This window comes from Bos taurus, chromosome 12 (assembly GCF_002263795.3).
Source record: "Bos taurus isolate L1 Dominette 01449 registration number 42190680 breed Hereford chromosome 12, ARS-UCD2.0, whole genome shotgun sequence".
In the NCBI taxonomy this organism is placed as follows: domain Eukaryota; kingdom Metazoa; phylum Chordata; class Mammalia; order Artiodactyla; family Bovidae; genus Bos; species Bos taurus.
In genome coordinates, this window is record NC_037339.1 from 4,002,841 (window position 1) to 4,017,330 (window position 14,490).

Sequence of the window (14,490 nt, forward strand, 5' to 3'; positions counted from 1 at the left end):
AGAATAGTTCATTATAGAAAAATTATATCACATGCAATATGTTCTAAAGATTGACTTAATTGTTCTAATTATTTTAAATTATTTTTAAATACAATTTTAAAAATTAATTGTGCTTTTTAATGAAAATTACATATTATTTATTAGAATGTCTCACATGACAGCTTACTCATTGAAGAGAGTCAACTGCTCAGAATTTGCAACACATATGTTATTTAATCATTTTCTCTTTAATTAATTTTGGTTATATTAATCTCCTGTTATTTCAAATGAATGTCTGAATTTCCATTTCAAGTAAGCTTTCAAATGATAATGCATTTGTTAAATAATCTCAAGCAATTTGTAAAATTTATCTATAGATGACTCTTGTATATCCATAGTAGCTTATTAATCATATAAACATAATAGCTACATTTAGACAAGATGAGAAACCTTGCCTTGGTTGTCTATTTTTAGCCAACACAATGACTTAATTAAATCACTCTATAGTTCATTCAACTGACTGACTTGATGTAGAACATATACGGTTGAAATAATGAACAGATAGGCTGAGGCCAAAGTAAACATTGGGGATGTTTGTGTGAATGCATGTGCCTGTATAAATGTGTGTTGAGTACATGTCTTCATATATGTGTATAGTCTGTATCAACACAATTATGCAAAAAGTTACTGGAAAAGATGTATGTTCCTGTATTGATTTATTTCAAGATTCCACCCTATGATTAGTCATATATTCTCTTAGTGATTCATGATAGGATAAAAGATTGATATTTATCCCCACTGCAATTTTTCAGAAATGTTATGTACTAATATAAAATGTCTTGTTACCCATCAAGGTTTGAATGTCACCTCAACCTGTTTCTGGCTGAAAGACAGTACTTAAAATCCCACTATCAGTGATTCATTATTTGAGTTAACAGCTTTCTCCTGTTAAAATAAGAACACCCTTGTGGAAGAGAAACATGCTTTACAGTATCCAGCTATTAATAAAATGGATAAAAATATCTTTGATTTCTATATAATATCCAAAAGGTCAGTTTATCAATATTCTAAACTTATAGCAAGTAATAATGGAAGACAGTGTTTATAGTTTTTGTAAGAGAGAGGCTAGAAAATCACAGAAATGGGTGGAAAATTGACATGAATGGGGCATGGAAGTAAGAGGGTGAGATTACTTGGAGGTAATGTTTAAGGGGAACAAGGGTCAAGGTTGGTGGGTGGCAGTCAGGTGTATAGTCCAGACAGCTAGAAAAACAGGTTATAAAGCTGGAGGAGAGAATGCCAAAAGCCACAGTAGCATATTTATTTAATCTAGTACTATCTTTGCAAGACTGCATACCATGATACTTAGGGAAGGAATAAACATAATTATTAATATTATTTATATTCTGCTACTCTCCCTGAGAAATTGGTAGATTTGCAAATGTCTTCTAGCAGGAAAACATAACCATTAGAAAAGCTAATTAAAGTCTGAGATTTTATTTGGCTTGAAACCTTCACAGGTGTCAATCTTTCTTAATTAGGAATACAGTGAAAAAAAGCATCCATATTACTCTAAGCCATTTCATGCACTGTGAAATTGCTTTTTCTTCTCAAGAAAATGTGAAGTTATTTCTTTTTCTTAACACATATTCCAGACATTTTAAATGTATATTTCTTCGAAGAGCTGCAAAATCCACAGCAGATTTCCTTGAAGTGTTTTCAGTTTTGTAAATAAGTAGACAAATAAAAATGCAAATCTATATTTGTGTGTAAATATGTTTAAGGAAAGTTTGTATAAGGATAGATTTAATATTCATGACATATATATAGGAATCATCTATGTGAATATATATGATATATACATGTAATGTGCACACTATTTTTTTTTTCTGTTGAAATATCACTTATTTTTGTTGTTTCTCTAAGGAGCTAAGATTACTTTATGAATATGTAGTTAACCTTCAGTATTTTTTCAAGGTAAGCACCATTAATTTCATACTTTTTATGTTAAGGAAAGAAAATCATCAAATATATAATAACAGCACAAGCTGTTTATCGTCAACCAAACAAAGGACATTTTTACACACTGAACATACAAAGTTCACAAATAACATAATGTGATACACACATTTCTTATGTGTGTGTGTTTATATATATAGACTGACTTTTAGCACTGAAATACGTCTGTATTTTCAAATATAAATTTGTTGACAAGGTCTTTAAAATTATTGAACATTAGAGATTAACCACATTTTTGTGATACCATTCCTATTTTCTGTTATGTATGTAACCATGTCTTGGAATTTTCTGTTCTTTGCTCTGAATCAAAGGGGAAAAGTCAAATTGGTGAAGAATTCTCAGTGGGCAATGAAACTTTACAGCATGTGTCTGGAAGTTTGCAAAATTAGTCTGTAATCCAGTAAGATTATAGTTATGGACAGAAGCCAGCCATTGGTTTTGAATTAAAGACAGTGCAAGCAGAAAAGATAACCTTAGGTCAGAAGTCTGGCAGAAGCAGGAAGAATTTCTCACGAGCCTTGTCTTCCCCAACAGCCTGTGCTCCCTACTCCCTGTAGGTTCCACCTGAAACTATGTCATTCTAAGCCTTTATAACTCCATTAGGAAGAAAATCAGTCTGGTGAGAGATTAGTGAAGAGTACATAGATTTTGTAGTGACAAACAAAAATCTGAATTTTTTACTACCACTTGCCAGTGGAGAAATACTACATAAATTATTTGGATTCTTGCCTGCAATACCAAGATGATAATATTTACTTCATATGGTCACTATGGAAATTTGATACTATAATTCACATGAAATACTTAGCACATAACAAGTTCTGAAGAGATGTTATTTTTCTCCCTGATTCCTGCAGAAGAGAAGAGGAGGAAAACCAGTTTTTCATCAAATGAACTGGACAATAGAATATGGACGAGGGAAAATGATTAAGCAGCAGGCAAATACAAAATAAGAAATGCTATGAGTGAATGTATGAGACTGGGTAAGTCACTTCAACTTTTGCAGTCACAATTCTCGGGTTGCATTGAAAATTTCTTCTACCACTAATCCAGTGAGCCTGGAATTTGTGAAGATAGATGGGCAAGAGAGAAGAAGGAAATGAAAGATGTTTGTTAAACTCCTTCCAAGTGAGAAACAAAGTGCTAGTTATTTTATTCACAATAATTATTGATATATTTAACAATATTTCAAGTATATTCAATGGCTTGTGTAGTCACATGTCTGGAAGGTATGAGGGCTGAGATTATAAATCCAAAGCTCTCAATTTCTAAGAAGGTGGCTTTTCTTAGGGGCATGCAGCAGCTTCATCAGGAAAGATTTTCAAAATGTACCTGTCAATGCTGTACACAAAATGCTTAATTTTGTATTCTTTGAGGTGGGAAGCTTGATATAGAAAATGTATTTAAAGATGACCCCTTCTGACTCTGATACTTCAATATTCATCTAAGATAAGCAAATATAAATGATAAGGCAAATTAGGAATATTGGGTGGTAATCTGGAAGGTCAGAGGGTTGAATTGGCTCAGTCCTAGTTAGTGGCTGGGAGGTAGCAAAGAATAGTGTTCTGATGAGACAACATAAAAATAAATTGATCAATATATTTTATATGCATAATCATGAGCACCAGTCAGGTATATTCCTAGTTATAAGGCCAACAACCCATAATTTAGAAGAAACTATAAAATTTCATTTATATTTTTAATATTGATGACTTTAGTTAAGCAGAATAAATTAAAATTAAAAAGCATTACTTTAAAATATTTAGATAGTGAATTTAAAGAGCTATACAACATTATATTTTGATAGCTTGCTTTCTCATTTTAACTTTAGTATGCAGAATCCCTGGATCAATTGACATTTGTTTATTCAATTAACAAAAATTAGAAGTCAATCAGGTAGATAAATATGAATTTGCCTGTGGATATAGACTGAAATGTGAGACCAGGAAGGTGACAAGTTTCATCCTGTGTGCAAACTTGATTAATTATTGATGGCTCTGGAGCAGTCAGTTAAGGAATAATTCTGGGACTCCTTGGCCAAGCTGGAGTGCAATGATTGGTTCGTAATATCTATTCAAGCAAGTAAAAGTTGGTGGTTTGTTTTATTTAAAACCTCGTCTAAACTCTTACTTTTATAACTTGACTTATATGTATGTATGTAAGTAAAGTTTTCTATGTCAAATGAAGAAAGTGATCAATACAGATATAATATCACTTGCCCTCTGCATTTTGGATGAGGAAAAGGTGTATTATGTGACCAATATCTCACATGATAATGAGGAAAGCAAATAAAGATCCTATTCAGATCTGATGAAGTATGCAAAATTAAGAGCAAAACAAACAGCAGTTAATAGAGCACTGATGCTTACATGAAGGCCAGGAAATGATGATAATGGTGATGAAGAGTACTACCAACAATTACTGAGATATTTCTATCTGCCAGCCACTGAATTAAGAAGATTTAAATAAACTGAAAATCATTTTATTTAATACTTACAGGGACTTCTTGAGTTACTGACAAGTATGCTCATTTTTCAGGTGAAGAAACTGAGATTTTGAAAGTTTAAGTTAGTTGCCTAAGGTTCACGTTATATTTAAATAACTTGTTCAAATTTGAAAACAGAGCCTGGCTCCAAATCTCTTATTTATTTAGAATTCTATTTAGATCAGAAAATTCAGTGTTCAAAAGTTTAAGTTGTCATTTAGATAAAATATTGCAGAGTTTTAGATAGGATATGGATTCATAGTTTGGTTCTGGCATATATTAGCTTTGTCATTGTGGAGCTGGCCAACTTTTTAAGTCTCCTGACTCTTCAATAATAAGAAGGGTACAAAAATATCCATCTTATGAGGATGTAATAAAAATTACATGAAATGAAATTGTTGAAAGCATGTAGCATAATCCCTTATATTTAATAAACACTGACAAAAGCAATACAAATTTTAGCATAATTGTACAATTGATTAAGTATAATTTGTCATAACCCAGCTAGCTTAAATCATAACCTGCCAGATGAAACTAGTGGTGACCATAATTTTCTTTACACAGCCCTCCTTTTTAAACCCTTAATGACTTTAACTGAATATGTAAAGACCTTTAAAACTGGTCTTCAGTCTCTTGATCTCAGAATTCAACAAGACTTTTTTTTAAGTGTTCATAATCAAAAATTTCTATGAATTTTGATGAAAAACATCAGTTTTCTACTTTTTATTAAATAATAAAGATTTATTTTCAATATAATGGCTAGCATATTTATCTTGCTTATTTTTTATATCTGGTTGATTGAATCACAATTTATTTACTAAAACCTGTCCTGATTACAGATCTACTCAAAATTATATTGCATTGAAAAATTAAGAGATATCATCATTAATACTGACCTCCCTGAAGACACAACATACCAAGGTGTTCCTAGCATACTGGGTCAAATGTGTCTTTGCTACTATCTGTAATGCACAACTTCTTATGCTTATTTATGAATACGTCTTGGACTGATGTTTCTGTTGATGTCTTTGCTAGGAAATGGCATGCTATTTCTATCAGGAAACTGTTTCAGTTGCTACTTATCAATAGCTGAATTACAAATTGATTCTCCATCTAACCCTAGGTAATAAAAGGGTGTCCTTATGCAGCCCCTTTAATGAAAGATTTCTAGTGAGCAATTAATAATGTGATTTTCAAGAAGATAATTGACTGTAGTCTAGCAGATGGAATTTACAATTTTTTCTGTCCTACTTATGTTTGACTTGGCCGGACATCTTGGTTAGTATTAACATAACTCCTCAGGGTTTTTTAACATATTGTAATATAATCTATATTCTATATTTTAAATGTAGGTTTTTTCTTTTTTTGAAAGTGCCAGCACATAAAAAGAGTGAATGTTAGACTAAACCATAGTGATAAAAATGACAACAGCAAGAAATGCTACCTATATAAGCAATGTACTCAACTTTGCTCTTCACTGATGTGTTTGGGTCTGCGATGTAAAATCTGGGAGTGTGTGTGTGTGTGTGTGTGTGTGTGTGTGTGTGTGTGTATGTGTGTCTTGGAACATTCAGACTAGTATCATTTGGAGGTACTGAGGAGTAACTATAGTGACAGAAAGGTGCAGAGTAAGAGCTTCTTCTCAGTCTCTAAAATGCCTGCACATGTACAAACATCAGCAAAACATGGTGCAAATATATGGTTACAGCAAAATAGCGTTAAAATAAAGACAAGGATATAAAACTTTTCATGTATTTGTTTTCACTATGTCTGCATTACTAAGTAACTGAAAGGAGAAAAGAATGAAGGTGTAGAGAAATCAGCTACTACGTATAAGACAACAGAGATATCAGCAAATCACATTAATCCTGACACGGTCACGTGACTGTGTCTTCTGAACCAAAACACAAATTGCATCAACAGACTCAGATTCTTCCCCTAAGCATCCTAGCCCCACAGGGGACAGAGGGATCCTAACCTTTCTCATCAAGCTTTGAGATTGAATTTTCCAAGATGTTCATGTTCCTCCAATCAGAATTTCTTTTTTTCTATTCTATGCTAAAGCACTCTTATCATATGCATATTATTGGACTTAATGTAAATGTCTTATTAAATTGTAAAATTTAAAAAGTTGCTTTTTTACAATTTTCCACGAATTTTTCACCTTTATAGGCAAATAAACTGAGGTTTTGACCTAGAATTTATTTTAAAATATCCAATGAAAGAGCTTATCAAAGCCCCATTATTTATTAGAATATTCTAAATATCCTGAATTTCCAAATGGTTGATTTCCCACTTTGAGCAAAACTGTATGTCTGTTTTTCCTTTTTTTTCTTATATTTCTCATGCAGAAATTGGTACCTTGGTCAGATATAACAAAATTCTCATTTGCCTCATGATTTTATAAGATATTTGCAAAGTGAAAATTTCCCTTTAAGTTGTTAATGGGTAAATCCAAAGAAAGACAAAGCAATTTAGTAACATTGTTACAATCAGATAAAAATTTGCCTCTGATTCAATCCCTTCAAGCATTCAGTTGAATCTCCATATATTACCTTCTAACTGCTATTTTATTTTACTTACTTATACCTCAGTTTATTCCAGAAAGAGTTTTCAATGGCATTCAATCTTGTGAATCCTAAATTGTATAAACAGAAAATTTAGTTTGCCCCTGTACCTCTCTTAGACTATCTGAAAAGAAAAGGGAAAATAAGAGAGAAGCTTCTATGAAGTAAAATTTATCTGTATTGCTCTTTTTCTGTCTCATAGTTGCAGATCTTTTTTACATAGCCCTTAAGTCACCCCCTTGGAGAAGGAAATGGCACCCCACTCTAGTGTTCTTGCCTGGAGAATCCCATGGATGGAGGAGTCTGGTGGGTTAGTCCATGGGGTCGCAAAGAGTCGGACACGACTGAGCAACTTCACTTTCACTTTAAGTCACCCAGCCTCCCAAACAAGGTGGTTTGCTCTCAGCAGAGACAAAAATAAATCTTTTTTGAGTAAGATAAAAACCTAGGAAAGCCTCTAAAACCCATGGGGATTATGATTTCTCAAGATAATGTAAGCATGATCATCACAGATAATGTACTAAATATCTGTAACTAACTTCGGAGAACGTTACTTTTTTAAGTTATTAACTTTAGAGAACGGGTTGAGATGATGAGAAATACTGTAAATCAGATTATAATTTGATTTGCATAGGTAGGAAATAAAATATAGTAGTCAAAGCTGAAAAGTTAAATAATAAAGAAACAAAATATAAATATGTGATATTATTCATATTGATTAGCTAATAAATGCTTCCTGATGAAACAAAGAATTAAGTGTATGACCATTCCTATCTTCACTAGACTTCAAGACTCAATAACTCAAAGCTCCAACAGGGCAAGGACTGTGTTTACCTTGTTGAAAATCCCAGCCTTAATTGCTCATCCTACCCCAGGCATCTATCTAATTCTCAAGAAACGTCTTGTAAGTGGATTAATCAACACATTCCTCACCCACTTTCCCTCTTTTTTCTTCTGTTTATATATATTTTTGCATATTATCTAACTTCTAGGAGCTCATTTTTTAAAATCAATACCTTCCCGCTGACTGATATTGCTAAGGATTGCTGGAAATCATTAACCAATTGTGAATTGGGGTCACTACCAACTCTTAGTCTTTAACCTAAACTGGAAAGCCTTTGCAACATCCCCATTGAACTTCCTTCCCACTGAGGCTATTTCAAATTCTAGTGATCTTCCTCCAGCTCTTCAGATCCCTAATAGCCCTCACTATCAAAAGGTGACTTCTCCCCCTTCTTTATGGGACAAAATAAACACCAACATATACAAACTTCAATATCTCGACACCCATGAGCATTGTTTCCATTCTATCTCAATCTATTCTATCATGATAGAATTCCAAAGCAAAACAAGAAAAGCAGAAAACATCAACTAAACATTTTCTGACATCATTTTCCCCTTGTCGAGTTATCAATCTTTCATAGATAAGCTTCTCGAAGTAATCATTAAATTTATTTGTTTCATTTACCTTTTCTTTACTTCCTGGCCATTGAAGTACTCTCCTTAACCTTTCAAAGAAATTCTAGTCGAAGAGATTTTTTTGACTTAACCTTGACTTCTCCGCTATCTTTGGTTTCACTAGCAGGGGATTTTTTTTCCCTTGAGACACTTTTTATATTTTATTTTAGTGACTATATGCATTACAACTTATCTTCCTATTTTCCTGATGTCTCATGTTAATCATATATTTATATTATATATAACATATATTTATATTATATATACATACATATATAGATACGTATGTATTATATAGGCTTCCCAGGTGGAGCTAGTTGTAAAAAACCTATTTGCCAAAGCAGGAGGCACAAGAGACTTGGGTTTGATCCCTGGATCTGGAAGATCCCTTGGAGGAGGGCATGGCAACCCATTTCAGTATTCTTGCCTGGAGAATCCCATGGAGAGAGGAGTCTGGCGGGCTTCAGACCATGAGGCTGCAAAGAGTCAGACAAGACTGAAGTGACTTAGCATCACACATGCAGCATGCATGCACACATACACACACATAATTCCACTTACATTTGTATTTGATGTCCCCTGATCACTAGATATACTTAGTGAATGCCCATAGTCATGTCTTCATCTATTACTTGCACGTTGATCATCCCAAGATCCATCTTGAACTGCAAGAAGACATTCTTTGCCCCCAAACTGATTTGCTCAGATGTCTCACATTACCTTAGCCTCAAATGTTGAAAAGCAGCTCCCCTTTGCACTCTAAACTTGCACCTTTTGTCTCTATTTTCATTTGATAACAGTATACAAATAAGAAACCAGGGGCGATCTTGAGTCTTCCTGGTTCCATATTTCCCTTGTCCAGCCAACAAATCACTTTGATTCTACCTACAAACTACCACTTGAGTTATGAATATAACTAGTTTTAATATTCTCACTGTTGCCACCTTAATTTCAGCTCTGACCTTGTCTTGTTTGGATTCCTGTAACAGCCTCCTGGCTGGATTCCTTCTTTCTAGTTTTACTTTCCTCTAATCCATTATTTACACTGCTGCCAGAGTGAGCTTTCTAAAATGCAAATCTAATCATGTCTTTTCCTTGCTCCAAAATCTTATAATGACTCCCATAGCTTTCATGATAAAGTCCAAACTCCTTAGCACAGAAATATAAGGTATTTTATGACTCTTGAGAGATATTGGTATTTTAAGACTCTTGAGAGTTCCTTGGACTGCAAGGAGATCAAACCACTCTATCCTAAAGGAAATCAGTACTGAATATTCATTGGAAGGGTGGATGCTGAAGCTGAAACTCCAATACTTTGGCCACCTGATGTGAAGAAATGACTCATTGGAAAAGACCCTGATGCTGGGAAAGATTGAAGTCAGGAGAAGGGGATGACAGAAGGTGAGATGGTTGAATGGCATCACCAACTCGATGGATATGAGTTTGAATAAGCTCTGGGGGTCAGCGATGGACAGAGAGGCCTGGCGTGCTGCAGTCCATGGGATTGCAGAGTCAGACACGACTGAGCGACTGAACTAAACTTTTTTCTCCCTGACTGTCTTGTATTGAACAAAGGCCGTTCATAAGAAGGGTCCCCCCTGCTCCAGCCTTCGCCGATCTATGACTTGACGGTTCCCCACCACTCAATTTCCAAGTAGTTTTCATTCATCTTTCAGAATCCAGTTTAGGGCATCCCTCATCCCAGAAGGCAAGTTGTCTTGATTCCAGTCCAGTTTAGAATAATTTCCTTCTTTCTTTTCTTTTTTTTCCTTCTTTCTTTTCATTGTATAATGCTTAGCAAGCTGTTGAATCATATCATATTTCTGGGACATATTTTTACTACTTGAAGACAAGATGTGAAATGTATAGAATATAGCTTATTTTTCTCTCTTGTATCCTATACATATTTAATGAAAAAATGAAAGAATGAAAAACTCCAGACAAGTCTGGTAACTACATTTACATATCTGTTAGGGAGCCAAAGGAGACATTCAAAGGAAACATTCCTAGCTCTAACAGTTACCAGTTGTGTGACTTCAGATAGCTACAGAATTTCCTGAAACTGCAGTTATTTCATAGAAATAGCCCATCATTCCTAACACATAATGGAAGCTAAAATGAGGTAATTCAGAGGAAGCTCTTATGACTGTGCTTTAAAAAATGCTGACTCACAATCCTCACCATCCAGTGGTTACATGGGCAGATATGTTTGGCCATAGTGGTTGGTAAGTACAGATGGACATAGTTTTCTGATATAAAGACAAACTTCACAAAAGTTTTACGTTCCCTATAATCAAACAGCTGCCTTGTGAAAGTAGTGCAAATGTACAGTAAGGGAGACAAAAAGTGTCACAGTGTATCAAAAATAAGAGATTTTAAAGGACAGGAATTCAGTGTGATTTAAAATGTGGTATGGTGAATAGAAAAGGAAATTATGACTTAAAGGAATATCAGATCTAGAAAAAGCAATGATAGTTCAAGTTATACCATGTTTATCAACCTATACCTGGAATTTGCAATCCACTCTGAATTTAAGTGAGAGGAGAGGAAAAACATGTGGATGATAAAAATTACAAAAACCATTGAGGTGAAAAATGCTGAAAGGGAACTGGGAGAGTTCAGCGTGGATGGAGGAAGGCCACAGGTGAAAATTACAGCTGTTTTCAGAAATTGTAATGTGATGTGTGACCTTAGGGGATGGGATTTTAGTTCTGGCTTACTGATTTATAAGCAATGTGAGCTTGAAGAAATATCAAACATCCCTAAATTTAAATTTCCTCATTTGTAAAAGGGGAAAAGAATAACTGTTTTTTTTATGTTGTTGGGAAGGTGGAATTAGATAATATATCTAAAGTTGTTATCTTGGTGACTAGCATTTAAAGAATGGCAAAGTTTGAAAATTATTTCTAACAAGAACTTTTAAGCTTATTCTCCATTAAACTATAAAATCTCCATCAAAAGAGAGATACCGGTTTTACACAAGGTAGTGTTTTCCAATTGCTGGAGGTGAGAGTGCTGACTTTGTTGTTATAACTCAGTAATTACTTCTTCAGGGAAGCCTTCTTTCAAATATCAGTTCCCTGTGCTTTTCCTTCATAGCATTTTAACTCAGTTGTTGTCTCTTATTTATGAAGCACATCTCTGCCGTTTAGGTATAATCTTCCATGGAGAAAGGATTATTCATACTTCATTTTACTATTGATTTCCCAGAATCTTACACGTGAAGGTTTGAAACAGGGTAATTTTTAAGTAGTATTTCTTGAAACACTGAACAAAGGGTGCATGAGGAAATTAATACACTCATATTCAAGTAATATTTCTTGACTTAATGAATGACTGAGGTGAATGTCAAAGCTATTGTAGAGAGGATTTAAGAATTTGCGAGTGGTTAGACAAATTACTTGCTCAATTCTTTCTAACACCAAGATTCATTTAAACTTGAGTGAGCTGCTATCCTTAGAAATTTCCAATAAGGCTTGCTCTACATCCATCAGAAATAATTTAGAAAAGAGTCCTTCACTGCTTAAAAGGTTGGATTAGGTGGTCTTAAGTCCCCTTCCAACACTGACATCCAGTGAATTATTTCATGATTACTTTAGCCATGAATTGAAAAAAAAAAAAAAAATTCTACAAAATGCAGGAAGAGCTACCAACAAAGAGTAAGCATGTTCACAGGTTTAAATAAAGATCTGAAATAAATGTCTCTCTCTCTTTCTCAAGTGGTTTGATTAATTTTAGTTCTGAGATATAATAATTATTGTGATAGCTTTTGCTGTATAAAGACTGGCATCTTAGGAAGTTGATCATCTAAGTAAATTACCATTTCAGAAATGATAAATTAAATCTACTAAAATTTTTCATTAAGTCAGAAATAAGAGGTAGCTGTATCTGGTCACTTTCTACTTGCAGTTAATGTAGGACAAGCTCAGTAAAGTTGATGCAAACTTCTTGAGCCTTGCTACAATTCTGAAATAATCCCAGAAGGGGGATGTTTTAAGTAGATGACTTTTGTTCTCAAGACTTTTGGTCTCCACCTCTCCCATTCTCCCCTCATGCTTCAGGAAACTGGCATTTCTATATAAATGACTTTATGCTATCAAGAAAATATCATACATGCTGATTCCCTAGTTCTTATGTTCCCTGAAGCTGAAATCTGTGCTGCATGTAAGCAGAAAAATATTTTAAAAAAGAGAGTCTGTGCATATAAATTAAGTGGAAGTAAACAATTCAGCTGTCACAGAAAAGTTTCATGTATGATTACAGAGATATCCTGTGAAATCCAGGACTCACATTCATGAGTTAGGCTGTACACTTTTCTCCAGCTTGAAATTATTGAATTTTGAGGCTGGATAACTCATTGCTGTGGGGGACTGCCCTGTACGTTGTAGGCTGCTCAGCAGTATCCTCAGCCTCTTCCCATTAGATGCCAGTAGCATCTCCTCCCCTCAGTTACGACAGTCAAAGCTGACTCTAATCTCCATAGATGCTTCCCAGAAGACAACGTCACTCCCAGTTGAGAACCACTGTTTTAGAGGAATGGAAAGAATTCCCCAGTCTAGGATAGTTCCCAGCATTAAAGCTGTAACAACATTAAGGACTATCTCTGATATAAGCAAGGAAGTGCCCTAGGTCTAGTCTCCCACTCTGAAGCCCAGTGGTTGAAAGTAACTCCACTTAATTTCTCAAGGGAACCAGATCCAAATATCAAATTATAAAGAAACACTATGAGTTTTGATAACAATTCCCTCTTCTGACACCATCCTCCCCACCAAAGGCAAAATCAGCTTGTTTGTATTTAAGTATGGTATACTTTACAGTTTTAAGTCAGAACATTCGTAACAATTTTTATAAAGTTCTTATTTTTTCCCATGCCAACAAGAAAATGTGAAAGTTAATAGAATACAATGGTCCAATTTCTTTCTGACTAGGGTTCTCTGGAGTATGTGTGTGGTTATGTGTGCATGTGTGTGTGTGTGTTTATTTAACGTAATTTTGAAAATGAAAATGGTACCCACTAACTTCCTTTTTTTTTTTTTTCTAACCTATTACAACCAAGTGTTTGCTTCTGGGTTTCTCTCATGAGGTAGTGAGTGGATTAGGGGAAGATTTAATACATTCGTTGCATAGCACTTGTATTTGCTTATGTCAGATAACAAAGGAAAGGTTTCCTAAAGGTAGTTGGTAAATGTCCCGTGTCAAAAAACTCCACTATAAACATTCTGCAGTTTAATTTCACATGCTACTCTATTCCATATGTGCTTTATTACTCTTTCAAGGAGTTCAATACCAGACATGAATTCTCTGCAAAAGGCTAACCAGTAAGGAAAATAAAACTGACAAACAAAAGCACTGAAGCCTTAAACAATCAGAAAAAGTTTAGATTCTTCTTATTTTTAGTGAGATTTGTAAACAACTTCAGATTTTTCCATACTCAGCCTCCTTTGAGGTTTGTGTCTTCCTTACATAATTATTCTTATAAAATTCTGTTTATGTTATTCTTTTATATATCCAAGATGACCTTGACTAATACCAAAAAAAGAATGTTGTTTAGTGAATGTTTGTTATGCTTACTATTGGGGAAGAGAAAATTCCCAGGGATGCATAGACCATAATCAGTATAAATTGGGCTTCCCAGGTGGCTCAATGGTAAATAATCTCCTGCCAATGCAGGAGATGCAGGTTTGATCCCTGAGTCTGAAAGATCCCCTAGAGGAGGAAATGGCAACCCACTCCAGTATTCTTTCCTGGAAGATTACACGAACAGATGAGCCTGGGGGGCTACAGTCCATATGATCGCAAAGAGACATGACTGAGCATGCATGCCCACAGTGTAGATTATATACCTTGTAGGTGATTTGGTACATAAAACAGGCGATTTATATTTTATAATTACTTCTTTACAATAAAATTTGTTTTGTTTTTATGGAAAAAGTGAAAGTTTCAGTTACTCAGTCGAGTCGTGTCTGACTCTTTGTGACCCCA

General features: G+C 34.4%; 1 long non-coding RNA gene across 1 annotated transcript in view; it reads left to right on the forward strand.

The window, feature by feature from the left end:
- The first annotated feature begins 257 nt into the window (after window positions 1-257).
- LOC132346734 (uncharacterized) overlaps window positions 258-14,490 on the forward strand; it is a 42,142-nt gene continuing 27,909 nt past the window's right edge. The window contains exons 1-3 of the long non-coding RNA XR_009496650.1: window positions 258-1,029; window positions 1,906-1,956; window positions 2,856-2,981. This is a non-coding gene — a long non-coding RNA (uncharacterized lncRNA). The remainder of the gene's footprint in view (window positions 1,030-1,905; window positions 1,957-2,855; window positions 2,982-14,490) is intronic.